The following is a 14483-nucleotide window of genomic DNA, read 5'->3' on the forward strand; positions in this document are numbered from 1 at the left end:
CACACACACACACACACACACACACACACACACACACACACACACACAAACATACACATACATATACACTTCTCCAGCAGGATAACTAAGTTCTGTTTTGTTCCTACTTAACTAATTATCTTATTTTGAAAATAACAAAGACAGTATTGAAATTTAAAAAATAAACTTTCTGAATATATTTAAGTTTGACTTTCTTATATAATCTGTTAAGGTGAACAGCTACATTTAATGTGCATTACATTTGTTGGATACAACCAACTTTCTAATTTGCTGTAGCAGAAAAATAAGTTATTTCTTAAAATACAAGCTATAATAAAATATTGAGGACAAATTATGCAATAACTTCAATAATTTTACATCTAGGTATTAAATGTAACCAAATTTCTTAACAAAAAAAAATCTTTCAAATGACAAAAATTTATCAAAAATTTGAATTGCCTCTGAGGCCACCATATCAAATATCTCAGTAAACAAATTAAAAATATATGAACTTCCAGGTGGGTTCTGGGAATTGAACCCAGATCTTCTGGAAGTGTGTTCAGTGCTCTATAACCACTGAGCCATCTCTCAGAGTGCATAGAATCTTATGAAAGAAGGGGGAGATAGAAAGACCTGGAAGGGTCTTGAGCTCCACAAGGAGAACAACTGAACCAAAATTCTGGTCCCAAGGGTCTTTTCTGAGACTGATACTCCAACCAAGGACCATTCATGAAGATAACCTAGAACCCCTACACAGATGTAGCCCGTGGCATCTCAGTCTCCAAATGGGCTTCCTAGTAAAGGGAACAGGGACTGTCTCTGACATGAACTCAGTGGCTGACTCTTTGTTCACCTCCCCCTGAGTGGGGGCAGCCTTACCAGGCCACAGAGGAAGACTATGAAAGACAGTCCTGATGAGACCTGATATGATCAGATGGAAAGTGAGGAGTTTCACCCCTATCAGTTCACTGGGGAAGGGCATGGAAGGAGATGAGGGAGAGAGGGAGGGAAGATGGGATTGGGAGGGGATGAGGGTAGGGAATACAGCTGGGATGTAAAGTGAATAAATTGTAATAAATTAAAAATATATTATACAAAATAAATAAATAAATTGAAAAATATGTGAACATTTTTAGTATTAATCTTGGGAGAAAACCAACAGTACAAACCAAATAAGATTCTAAAATGTCTTATGAAAACAAAATAGAAATGCCAAAAGTTTGTAAATATGATAAAACAAAATTTTAAAGGCTACTTGATACTTAATATGCATTTTTAAAAAATGACACCATATGATTGAATATTTCATCTTAAATAAACCATGTGGTCAATTTTTTTTTTTTTTTTTTTTTTTTTTTTGCTTGTGTGTTTTTTAAGACAGAGTTTCTCTGTGTAAGCCCTGATTGTTCTGGAACTTATTTGGTAGAACAGGCTGGCCTCAAACTCAAGAATCCCTGCCTTGCCAGTGTTGGTACTAAAGTCATGTGCTTGCCCTGCACAGTTCTCCAGCTTGTCTTCCTTTCTTTCCTTCTTCTTCCATCTGCATGTATCTCTACCTCATGTTTATCTGCATCTCTTTCTATCTTAGCTTCCTGGTCATTCATTAGAGACAAAAGTTTCTCAATTGCTACCAAGCAGAAAAGTAATGGTACTCTTTTGCGAAGGGACACTGCCTTGTGTAACTTTTTCAGTGGCTACCTAGAGTAATGTTCCACAACAGAAAATTCATGTGACTTCAGTTTCTATGGAACGGATCTTATGCCTGAGATATGAATGAGAGGGAGACATAGGCAATTTATCATGGATTCCCTGTTGATCCTGGACTCTATGAGGCTTCTAAGAATGCCTTACAAACCTAAAGATAATTAGTAATCTTCTCTAGCTTTAACTGTATTTGACACGCCAGGAATTATGTCACAGGGCATCCTATTTGAGAGACTGCCAGAATGAGATTTCCTGTGGGCATGTTTTAAGAAATTGTCTTGATTGTTAAGTGAAGCAGGAGTACCCAGCCCACATCAGGGCTAGCACCATTTCCTGAGCCAGTAATCTTGGATTGGATAAGAACCAAATATGTTGGCTAGCTAAATGTTAAGCTGCCTGGAAACCAGGTCACAATTCTATTTCCATTATTTCTGCTTCAGATTTTTGCTAGAGTTTCTCTTCTGACTCCTCTTAATGAAGGACTATAACCTCTATCAATCCTTTCTTCCTGCAATTTGCTTCTGTCAAAAGCGATAATACTTTGTTTGCAATTAAACTGCAGGTACTCAGAAGTGTAAGCCCTTACGTTGGTTTTATTCCTTACCTCCTCTTTTAAGATTTTCCTTGAGTCCTACAATGGTAAGATTATACCTTTCAAGAGGATATTACCAGCTGTGCTTTTTTAATGGATTTTCAATGTCTTACAAATCATCTAAGACTATGATAAAATAAGAATGTTTCAGGTGTGATAACATATTTGGAAATGTATCATCAATGCCTGCTATATTTATTAATCATGGTAAAGGGATTTTTTTACGTGAAATAAATGCAACAGAGTCCAATACACACACATACAAAAAATCAATATGCATTTAAATAATGCATTATTGAAATGATTTTATGACTAAGAGTTTTGTTTTTATAAAAGGAAAGAAAATAATTTATTATTTTTTCCTAATCAACTATTAATAAAGTTTCAAAACAGAGATACATGGAATCCTTCTCATTAACTTAGAATCAACATTACAATGCCTGCCATTTATAGCCATACAATATTATGCTTGTACTAGCTTACAAAAAAATAAAGCAAAACATTTTTTTTTTTTGTAGGAGAATGTTAATTAAGGACATGGCTGTTCTGGCAAGAGATAACATTCAAAGACTTTCTAGGTCTGTGTGATCTGTCTGGAATACAAACACAACTTTAATACCAGGAGACAGAGGCAATCAGAACTCTGAGCTCAAGGTCAGCCTGGTATAGAGCAAGTTTTAGGTTAAAAAACAAAAACAAAAACAAACAAACAAACAACAACAACAAAAAAAAAAACTTAGGTCCAGGCATGGTGGTACCTGCCATTAATCTAAAACAATGAAGTTACAGTTGGTTTGTAGAAGGAAGCACCCATGTTTGAAAGTGATGTCTAATTGGGTGGCAAAAACAGTGATGAATCATAGAAAGATTTGACAGAATAGGTGATGTTCAACTCTCATGAGAAGAGAGAAAAAAGAGAAGATATTTAAGGGGCAAGGAGAGAGAGAAGAGGCAGTTTTACCCAGGACAGTAATAAGAGAGATAGGTTGCAGAGAGAAAACTCGGGTGAAGACTGAATGAGCCAGAGAATGAGAAGGCACCAGGAGATTAGAGCAGATTTCTTGAGTTAGGTTGAGGCCAAGCAAAGCAAGTCAGAGGCCTAAAGAAAAGTCAGATAGTGTTAGTTACATGGAAGAGGGGTTTGAGCCAAAACACCTGAGTTGATCCAGCCAGCCCAGAGCTCAACAAGAACAAGAAAGGATGAGCTTTATTAGCAGTAAGTCTCAGATATGGAAGACATTCTGGGCCTAGTTTAGATGGTACAGAGCCTAAAAACTTCAAGGACTAGACCTAGATTAGCAGACTGAGGCACTAAGCCTCTGAAACAACAACTAAATCAGGTGAATAGAAGTTCCTTTTATACCTCTTAGTTTATTTAGCGATTTTGTGCTTAAGAGTCTGTTCTTTGGAAATAAATTAATTCACTTCTCAAAATGTATGGGTTAGTTGATTTTACATTCAACAAAGAGATCATGATTATTTTGTTTGCCGCTATACCCTCAACATTTTCAGTTCTTTAGAAAAGTTAGTTACTGGTTTTCCTACATTATTGGACAGTCTTTCAGGCACTCTACATCAATCTTTAGATTCAATTTTCACAACAATCATAATGATAGATGACAATGGAGTTTTTTTTTTTTTTTTTTTGGTGTGGCATGTCTAGAAGTATAAGGTAAATGATGAGCTACAGACACAATCACCACAGCCTGAAACATTTCCTATTCCTTATCTGTGAATAAGCAATCTAAAACAAAGGGACAAACTATTTTTTCTATAAGTTGTTTTTGTTACCAAAATAAAATATAAATATAAATAAATATAAAAATATTTTGTCACCATAATAAAATATAAACTAATATAAAAGTAATGCAATTCTAAAGGGCCATATAAATGAAAGAGCTACCATGTCAGAGTGTTGTACCCAGATCGCAAGGCCCCCAAAAGACCACTAGAAGTCGAGTCTGTTGCAAAACACATGAGGATTTATTTAATACAAGCTAGAGCCCTGGTCTCAGCAACCTCCCCGATGATGAGGAGCAGTATGGTGGGGCAGTGCATGGGAACAAGGTTTTTAAGGGAAAAATCACAAGTGGGTAGTTACATGCCTTGGCCTTACATGATTGGATAAGGGAAATTGATTTGAAATGATTGGTTTAGTTTAGGCGCCAAGTCCATAAACAGTTCTAGCCTGGTCATCTGGGCCATTTTCCTAGCAACTGTATCTCTAGTGGGCAGGTAAAGAATGCAGTAAAGCTAGTTCCTCTCTTCAGGTGGCTGGACTTATCTCCACCTGTCTGGCCTTTGTTCAGGCTTGTGCCTTAAACCTTAATTTAATAACTGCAAAAACCTAATTTTTAATTATTTGGTTTCTCAAGAGTCTGACAAAGTTAACAGATGTTGCATTGCTGGCTTTGGAGAGGGAAGGGAGCCACTAGGCAAAGGATATGGATTGCCTAGACAAGGTGGAAAAAAAGAAAGAAGACATCTCTTGAACTTGCAGAAAAACTTAGTTCTGTAAACACCTTGATTTTTTAAAATAGCATGAATTCATTACCTCACTGTTTATGCAGATGTCTGGGAATATACCCACTAGTTTCACAGGGTAATATCTATAGAAAAGCAGATGCTGTGATATCATCTAAAGTAAGTGTACATTTTCCCTGACTCATTGGCTGCCAGAATTCAGTTCCAGGGCAAATGGATTATGAATACCCATTTACTTGCAGTCACTACTGAATAGATCAGTTTCAGGCCTTTGTACGGGAGCCCTCAATACAGGCTACTTAGCTAATGATTGCTTGTTTCTTTAAGGCCAGCAGGAGAAAAATACCTGCTTCTAAGAATCTGATATATTTTAATGGCTGAACTGACTACTTCACATATACTCAAGACAATCTTCCATCAAATTAATTAACTCAAGGTCAACTAATTAGTGACTTTAATTACATCATCAAAATTCTTTACAGTACCACCTTATTAGTATTTGTTGAAATAACAAGGTGAATATGAATACACCAGGGCCCAAGAATCTTAGAATTGTAACTGCCAAAGACCCTGTTTACCAAAGACCTCATTACTTATGTGACAGGTTCTAGGCATTCTGGACTCCCCGCCCTTTACTCATGCAGTCCTCCCAATTAAAATGGCTTGACATTACCATTTTTTCCAGGTGTTAGGAATTATATTCTTAGCAATTGTTACAAGATTCTCATGTCATATAATTCTCTCATTTATTATGTACTATTCAATCATTTTATTATATTCAAAGATTTGTAGAACTGTTATTATAACTTTAAATAAATTATCTTAATTAAAATACATTTCATACCTTATATTTTGGTCATATTATTTTCCTAATAGTGTTTTCTTAATTCTAAGATAAAACTCACAAGTGCACAGGTAACATGTACTTTCACTGTCACTTCTATCTCTTCTTTCAAGCCTTAAGCAATCTGTAATCATTTATTTTATTCAGTAGATCTGACTATTTTAGTTATCTAATGTAATTGATATGCCACCTTTGTCACTATTATTTTTTTCTTGTAACATGTCTTTCAGGGTATTCCATGAAGTATATATTTGGGCTGTTACTGATTCTGTATCTTATGATTATGCTTCAAAAATATAAATTAATATTATCCAAGGTGATTCTAGAACATTTCAATTTGACAATAAATATTAACCATCATAGGTCCCTTCTTTGAAGACTTTGAAAGGGGAAAGAACAGCTGTTCTAAATAAAGTTTAGCTTATTTACTTATATTTCTAATAATGCTGTTAATAGCGCTATCATGCTAAAAGAAAAGTAGACAAACCCACAATATAAAACAACATAGCCTTGATTTAGAATATATTACAGTAAATAATCAAGTGGTTCTTCCCTAGATACTTTCTCTGTTTCTACACCTCATTATAGACATCAAGATACAAATTAATTTTACATTTCTACTGAAATAGAAGCCCAAGCAAAGAAAACAAAATGTCAGAATTTAATATAAAAATAAAATATTAAGCAGTATTTAAGGCAACTTTATCATGCTCCTTCCTCCTCCTAGAATTCAAATGCAAGGTTATTTTTAGCAAAATATAATGTGATGGATTTTCTTGGTTGTCAATTTGACTACATCTGAATTTAACTAAAATGAAAAAATGAAGGATAAACCTATGAGGATTTTTTTTTTCTTAATTTGAAGTAGGTAGAGTCATTTCTAATCTTAATCTGGACTTTTCTTTTTCAATGTTTAAATTTTTTTATTTATTATTTATTACAATGTATTCACTTTGTATTCCAGCTATGGCCCCCTCCCTAATCATCTCCTCCCAATCCCACTCTCCCTCTCTTTTCTTCCCCAATTCCCCACTGCTAGTCCATTAATAGGGGAAGTCCTCCTACCCTACTATCTGACCCTAACCTATCAGGACTGGCTGCATTTCTTTCCCTGTGGCCTGGCAAGGCTACACCCTGCCCCCAGGTGGAGGTGATCAGTGAACCTGCCACCGAGTTCATGCCACAGATAGCCCATGTTCCCCTTAGTAAGGAACCCACTTGGAGACTGAGTCTATGGGCTAAATCTGAACAGAAGTTTTAGGTCCTTTCCATGCATGGTCCTTGGTTGGAGGTATCAGTACTTTCAGGGCCCCCACGGGGCCCTATTTTTTGTGGTTGATGTTATTGTTTGGGTTTTTTGTTGTGGTGGTTTTTGTTTGTTTTTGTTGGTTCTGCTGGTCGCCTTTTATAGCTCCTGTTCCCTCCAGGTCGTTCTATCTCCCCCTTCTTTAATAAAATTCTATGCATTCTGCCCAAAGTTTGGCTGAGTCTCAGCCTCTGCCTCGATACTTCAATCAGTAGAGTCTTTTAAAGGCCCTCTTGTTCAAGAACAAGCCTTGTTCAAGAACAAGGCTCCTGTCTTGTTCACTGTGTTCCAGAAGTGTCTATCACGTTTGCCCTTCTAAATGAGTATTGAGCATCTTCCCTAAGGTCTTTATTGTCTTTTAACTTCTATGTGAGTTTAGATTTTAGTATGTTTATTCTATACTATATGTCTAATAACCACATATAAGTTAGTGTGTAACATATGTGTCTTTCGGCTTCTAGTTCTCACCATTTGCCTGCAAATTTCATGATTTTATTGTTTTTAATAGCTAAGTAGTATTCAATTGTGTAAACATACTTTTGAGAAAGAAAAACAAAGGCCTTTAATCTGGATCTTGAGGTGGGAAGACATACCTTTAATCTGGACCACACCTTCTCAAAGCATATAGAAAGATATGAAAGAAAGAAGCTTTTGCTCTTTGCCTGCTGAACCTTACCTCCTGGCAAGTCCATTCCTTCACTGGATTTAGGGCCTACATTTTTAGGATTACAGCATATACTGCAGACCAGTTGAGACATTCAGCCTTGTGAGACTGAGTAACTACTAGATTCTTGGGCTTTGCATTAATAGCCAAATATTTTTGCATTAGCTGTACTACACTCTGCAAATCATCTAATAGATTCCATAAATCTCTACCTCTATATCTATTTCATCATTCTCTAAATGCTGTTACTATAGGGAATCATAAGTAATATGTGTAGTTTATGCGAAAGCAAACAAGCTGGAGAAATAACTCTGTAGCTAAGACCACTGGCTAATATTGCAGAGAACATGAGATCAGTTCCTATCACCCATGTAGTGACTGACAACCATCTGTAACTTCATTTCCAGGATATCTGATGACCTCATCTGACCTCTGCAAGCTCCTATATGGTGCTATATAATTTTCGTTTATTTGTTTGTTTAGTTGTTTTCTTTTTTAGTTTAGTTTTGGTGTGTGTGTGTGTGTGTGTGTGTGTGTGTGTGTGTGTGTGTGTGTGTTTCACTATTCCTATGATAAAAACCATTGTCAAAAGCAACTTTGGGAGGAAATGGTTTATTTGGCTTATAGGTATTTTGTCACAATCCATTGTCAAGGACAATCAGAGCAGGACCTCAAGGCAGGAAGGTAGAACCATAAACTGAAACAAAGGCCATAAAGCAACTGTAATTCCTGGCTTGCTCAGGTGCTTTCTTGTAGAAACCAGGACTATTTTCCAAGGAATGGCACATGGCTAGGCCTTCTCTCAACAACCATTAATCAAGAAAATACCTTACAGAATTATCTTCAGATATAGAGTTATTTTCTGAATTTAAATTCTTTCCTCCTAGATAACTCTAACTTGTGTTAAGTTGACAAAATAGAACTAATACACAAATACACAAAATAAATCATGAATTTAAAAATAAATGCAACTACAAAAGAAAATAAAAATTTAAAGAAAAAGTTAAAAAAAAAAACAGGAAAAAAATAAACTATTGATTTTTCGTTTATCTTGAGGTCCTGGCTTAAGCTTTTTCAAGAGAAGGTAAATTAAAAAGAGAAACTATTTAAAATTATTTAATAGAGTTCTACATTATATAGCCACCTTCAACTAGATAATTTAGAGAATAAAGGAAAATTCTGTTTGCATGTATTTTCATAATTGGAGAGAAAATGATATAATATTAAATAGGGAACTATTTTTTAATTAAATTTTTATTTTTTACATTAATTACATGTGATTCACTTTGTATCCCAGCTGCAACACCCTCCCTCATTCCCTCCCTCTGTCATCTCCTTCCATGCCCCTCTCCAAGTCTAACTCTTTTTTTTTTTAAGTTTTATTTTTCTCATTAGTTACATTTTGTTAATTCTGTATCCCAGCTGTATCCCTCATTTAACAAGGCTTATTTAGATTACTTTGGGGGATGTCTGAAGAACATTCACTTTCTACAGTTGAGGGATGAACGCATATAAATGAGTGCTTTATGAAGAAATTTAAATGACAGCAGAGAATATAAGATTCTTAAAGTTTGCTTTTATGGAGAAAATGTGTGCATATGTGTGTGTGTGTGTGTGTGTGTGTTTGTGTTTGTGTGTGGTGAGGGTTGGTGAAGGGTGACCTTTACATTTCTGCTTTTCCTTTAAGTGTCAAGATGCCATATTTATGGCTGTGTTTTCTGGTTTCTATCACCTAATGCCACATAATCTTATTTTATGTTTCACCCTGTCATCATATCAACACTATTCTTTTGGCCTGCACTTAAATGAAAATGCATATGTAGATAATTAAAATATTTTAACACAAAGAAAGGTGTCAGAATTGTAACAGGCATTTGAAAAAGTGTTACATTCCATTGGCTTTCTTTACACAAAACTTAGAGGCAGCAGGATTTTATTCTTAACCAACACTTTAAAAAATTATGTGAGTCACAGTAATGATTACATTCCACTATCCTGTGTTATTTAAGTTCGCTAATTGCTTTAGTTTGAATCCCTGTGGTTTGGTTAATTGAGGTGATCAAAGTTATTTGAAAGTCTCTCACTCTTGTCAAACTTGGCTTTTGATGAATCTCTTTGAAGTGATTTTGGTTTCACCGTGAAATCATAGTAAATAGAGTGCTGGTCCATTACGTGTCTTTGCATCTGAAAGCTTGAGAACATCCAGGCTCAGTGGCTAAATCCTGTATATATGTCTTCCATAAAACTCCTAAAACCAGTGTATAGCAATGCAGTTTAAAAATATACGAGATTTCCAAAATCGTTCCTTGTATATTTTAACTCTCTCACTGAGCAATACTGATAGCCCAATAGATTGCAGATCCAAAGGTGCAGGATCTCCTTGACACAGAGAAGTAAGTCCTGGTGAGGATCCAGTATTGATAGTGTAGCAGAAGCCAGAGAAGGAGGCCTGAAATGAAGAGACAAAGAGAAAAGTGGGATTGGGGTGCATCATGTGAAAGTCACAAAAATAAATAAATAAATAAAATAAAAACTTTTTTAATGTTTTGTTTTTGTTTGTTTGTTTTTAAACTTGACATATATTTGTGGTAATGAGCACAGGCTACTCTTCCAAAGAACCCAGACTCAATTTCCAGAACCCATATGGTCATTCACAACAATCTCTAACTCTAGTTCTACGGGATCTATTACTATTTTGTGCCTCTTTGGTCACCAGGTATGTATGGTACATGGGCACAGAAGATGCCAAGCATCATTTTTTGTTGTTGAAAGGAAAGTAACTAAAACATCTGTATGCAAATGTTGTTTTTATTTTCCCAGAAAATGAGATGAGATTAGAGCCATACCCAAGCTTTACAAATAGTATATGGCTTGGGCACATTTCTCTATATCTATCAGTATGCCTAGACTTGGAACCTTCTAGCCTCCTTACAATCTGATCTTTTGAAATACCAGACATTGAAAACTTTATCTTCCACCATCCATCTGCTAATGTCGACTAGAATGTTTTCAGCATCCTGTACTTACTGCTGAATAAGCTTCCCTTTTCTAGTATATCCTGAAAACTCTGGTTGGCTGGTTCTACTCAAGCTGTTTTGGCTCAAAACTGTCTCCAAACTGACTGACTCAACCTGGCTTCTCTCTGCTTCTCACTGAATTGTTCCACTTGGAAAAACTCTCTCTGAACTTCAAGAACTTCCAGGAACCCAACAACACTAAAGTGTATTAAACTCTACTGAAATCCCTAGATCCTCTGTACTATCTCCATGAACTTCCGTGCTATCTCTTTCTGCCCTGCTCTTAAGCAGCTTCTCTTTTCTGTCTGTTCTCCTGAAAGTTGAGCATGTTCTTTCTCTAACTCATTCTGGCAAATCTTTCTCTGATTCACCCCTCTGTCTGTCCCTCAGTTAGATGGCACTGTGTGAGTTTAAAGGTGTATGCTGAAAGCATGTCTGTAGTCTAGACCGGATTAAAAGTATGTACTAAGGTTTTGTATGGATTTCTGAATTCCAGGTAGATCTCACAAACCTAGGTCTTTGTATGTTATCCCTTGACAGAGTAGCAATGCTGCTGGATTCAAACTCTTCTATAGCTGTAGTGCTTAAAAAGTAGATGAGTTGCTATAAAGGAAATGAGATATGTTCATATTATGATTCAACCCAGAAATAACTTTGGTATGTCACTTCTGACTCAATGGTACAGGATAAATTACAACAATAGATTCTGACTTGCTAAAAAACGATTAATTCATATAATAGGGCATTTATTCTTCATTTATTTTTATTTTTTATAGCATCTAATATGTGGACCTCCTTAAAATATTGAGAGGCATCAATATGGCAATAGGGTCTTAGCTTGCTAGATGTGTTGGCCCTTTATGGGCTTCAAAAGCACCATGAGGAAATTTATAGCTTACTCAACACTCATTAAAAAATAATATAATATGAAGTATATTAGAATTTATAAATATATGAAATATAGTCTACTTATCACTTAGATCCACAAATAAAGATTGCTTTATTTATGAACAAATTGTCCATTTACAACAAATATTTTATTATTCAGCCTTCTGTTTGGTTCCAAGACCACCAAGGCAACAAACAAAATTATTTTATCAAAAATACTCTAAAAATAATTATTTTAAAAATTTTATTGTATATAAATTGATATCTGTGTGATACACTTTACTCTCTAGGCTTAATTTTTTTCTTACCAAGTTAAGTAATGGTATGATAAGATCTTCAAGATTATTTCTAGCATTTTGTTTAGAGATAGAAATCTATTTTCATAAATTTTTAAAGTGTAATTTTTCTTGCAGTTATAGCACTATTAGAACATGCATATTGAAGAAGTCAGTATTAATGCATTCTCAGATCAATGCCTATTTAGGGAAAAACATAGTTTAGTTGAATTTTTTACATATTTTAAGTGAAAAACACTATTTGACCTAATATGTTGACTGCTTTCATATATCTCTTCAGTGTTCTAACTGAGCTTCAGAAAGTCATTTCCTCAGGGTTCTGTGATGGTTTGATTAAGAAATGTCCATCATAGTCTCCTGCATTACATCACTTTGACCTTAGTTAGAGATACTTTTGAGAAGGTTTTAGAACCTTTAGGAATTGGAACCTTGCTGGCAGAAGTACATCTCTGAACCCTGATTGGGGCTGAGGTGGGTGGGGTTGCTTTAGAGATTTATAGTCTCACCCTACTTCTTTCTATCTCCAGTGTGTGGATGAAATACAGCCAGTTAACTTCTTGGTACTGCCATTGGGGGCATGTAATATGTGTTGGCTTAAGTAAAAAAGGCTCCCATTTCCATAGGCTTATAGGAAGTGGCACTGTTAGGAGGTGTGGCCTTTTGGAGAAGTGTGTAACTTGTGCTAGCATTGAGGTTTTAGGTGCTCAGTCCAGACCCAGTGTCACTCTCTGTTCCCGCTGCCTACAGAAACCAGAGATAGAACTCTTAGCTACCTCTCCAGCACCATGTCTACATGCATGCTGCCAAGCTTGACACCATGCTTTCTGCCATTATGATATGGAAAAAATATCTCTGAACTTTAAGCCTACCAAAATTCAATGATTTTCATTATAAGAGTTGCTTTTTAGTATTCCATTGTGTAAATGTGTACCAATTTCTGTGTCCTTTCCTCCATTGAGGAGCATCTAGGTTGTTTCCAGATTCTGGCTATTACAAATAAAGCTGCTATGAACATGGCTGAGCAAATGTCCTTTGGGCATCTTTTAGGTATATGCTCAGGAGTAGGATAGCTGGATCTTGAGGAAGTGCTATTCTCAAATTTCTGAAAAAGCACCAGATTGATTTCCAAAGTGGTTGTATAAGCTTACACTCCCGCCAAACAAAGAAATCATGAAATTTGCAGTCAAATAGATGGAACCAGAAAAGATCATCCTGAGTGAGGTAACCCCGAAGTGTAAAGTGTAAAGCGGTGTAAAGTTACTTATAAGCAGATATTAGTCCTATAATATAGGAGAGTCATACTAAAAGCTACAGGCCTAAAGAAGCTAAACAACAAGAAGGACCCTAGGGAGGATGTTTAAATCTCATTCAGAATGGCAAACAGGATGGAGACCAGAAACAGTGGAAGAGAGGAAACAGGATGGGAACCTACAACACAGGGTCCTCTGAAAGGCTCCAGCCAACAGGGATCAAAGCAGATGCAGAGACTCACATCCAAACTTTGGGCAAAACACAGGGAGTCTTATGGAAGAAGGGTGGGATAGAAGGACACTTTGGGGACAGGATTCCCACAATGAGGCCAACAAAATGAAAAACAAACAAACAAACAAACAAACAAAAAAACTGAGCCCAAGGTAGTCCTGCACAGACTAATATATACTAGCCAAGGACTATGCATGGAGAGGACCTAAAAGTCCTGCTCAAATGTAGCTGATTGGCAGCTCAGTCTCCGTGTGGGTTCCTGAGTAAGGGGAGCAGGAGCTGCCTCTGTCATGAACTTGATTGCCTGTTCTTTGATCATTTGCTCCTGGTGATGCAGCCTTAACAGGCCACAGAGGAAAAAGATCCAGGCAGTCCTGATGAAACTTGATGAACTATGGGTAGATGGCAGAGGAGGAGAACTCCCCTTTTCAGTAGAAGAGGGAAAGGGGATATGAGAGAGGAGGGAGGGTGGGGCTGGGAGGAGTTGAGGGAGGGGGCTTCAATTAGAATATACAATGAATTAATTGTAAAAAAAAATAAATAAAACATAAGATTAAAAAAAAGAGTTGCTGTGATCATGGTATCTCTTCACCACAATAGAAATGCTAACTAAAACAGAAGTTGATAGCAAGGACTTGTGTACTGCTATGATATGCCTTTCCAAATATTTGTTTAGCGGAATATGGACTTTGGAACTTTGAATTAGAAAAGCAGTTGAAAGCTCTAAGCGGGGTTTAAGGGAACATGCTAGTAGTAACAGAACAGACAGTGGTGTTAAGGGTGATTTGAACAATGAGGTTCTAAAACCTCAGGCTCAAGAGGTTTTAGACGAAAAAAAAAAAAAAACAAACATTAATAAGTGGCCTAGAGACCATTCTGATGTGTTGGTGAATAATGTGATTAATTTTTTCCCTTATCTATAAAAGGCTGCTTGAGGCTAAATTGAGGTATTTATGGATTAACAGCTTTGGCAGATAACATTTCCAAACAATATAGTCTTGACTGAATTGTATGGATATTATTGGCCAGTCATTTGCAGATATATAATGAAAAGGAGCAAGCTCAACAATAAAAAATACAATATGTACAGTTGGAGGAGAAAAGGAAAACCAGGATGTTGCAGGATATTTGATCTCATTTTAAACCCCTAGATTGTGCACAGTAAAATTCTGTTTCTAGTTGTGGAACAGCTCAGCCCTAACACATACCCTTAACTCAAGAGCTTTC

This window comes from Psammomys obesus, unplaced genomic scaffold (assembly GCF_907164565.1).
Source record: "Psammomys obesus unplaced genomic scaffold, mPsaObe1.curated_primary_1811, whole genome shotgun sequence".
NCBI lineage: Eukaryota > Metazoa > Chordata > Mammalia > Rodentia > Muridae > Psammomys > Psammomys obesus.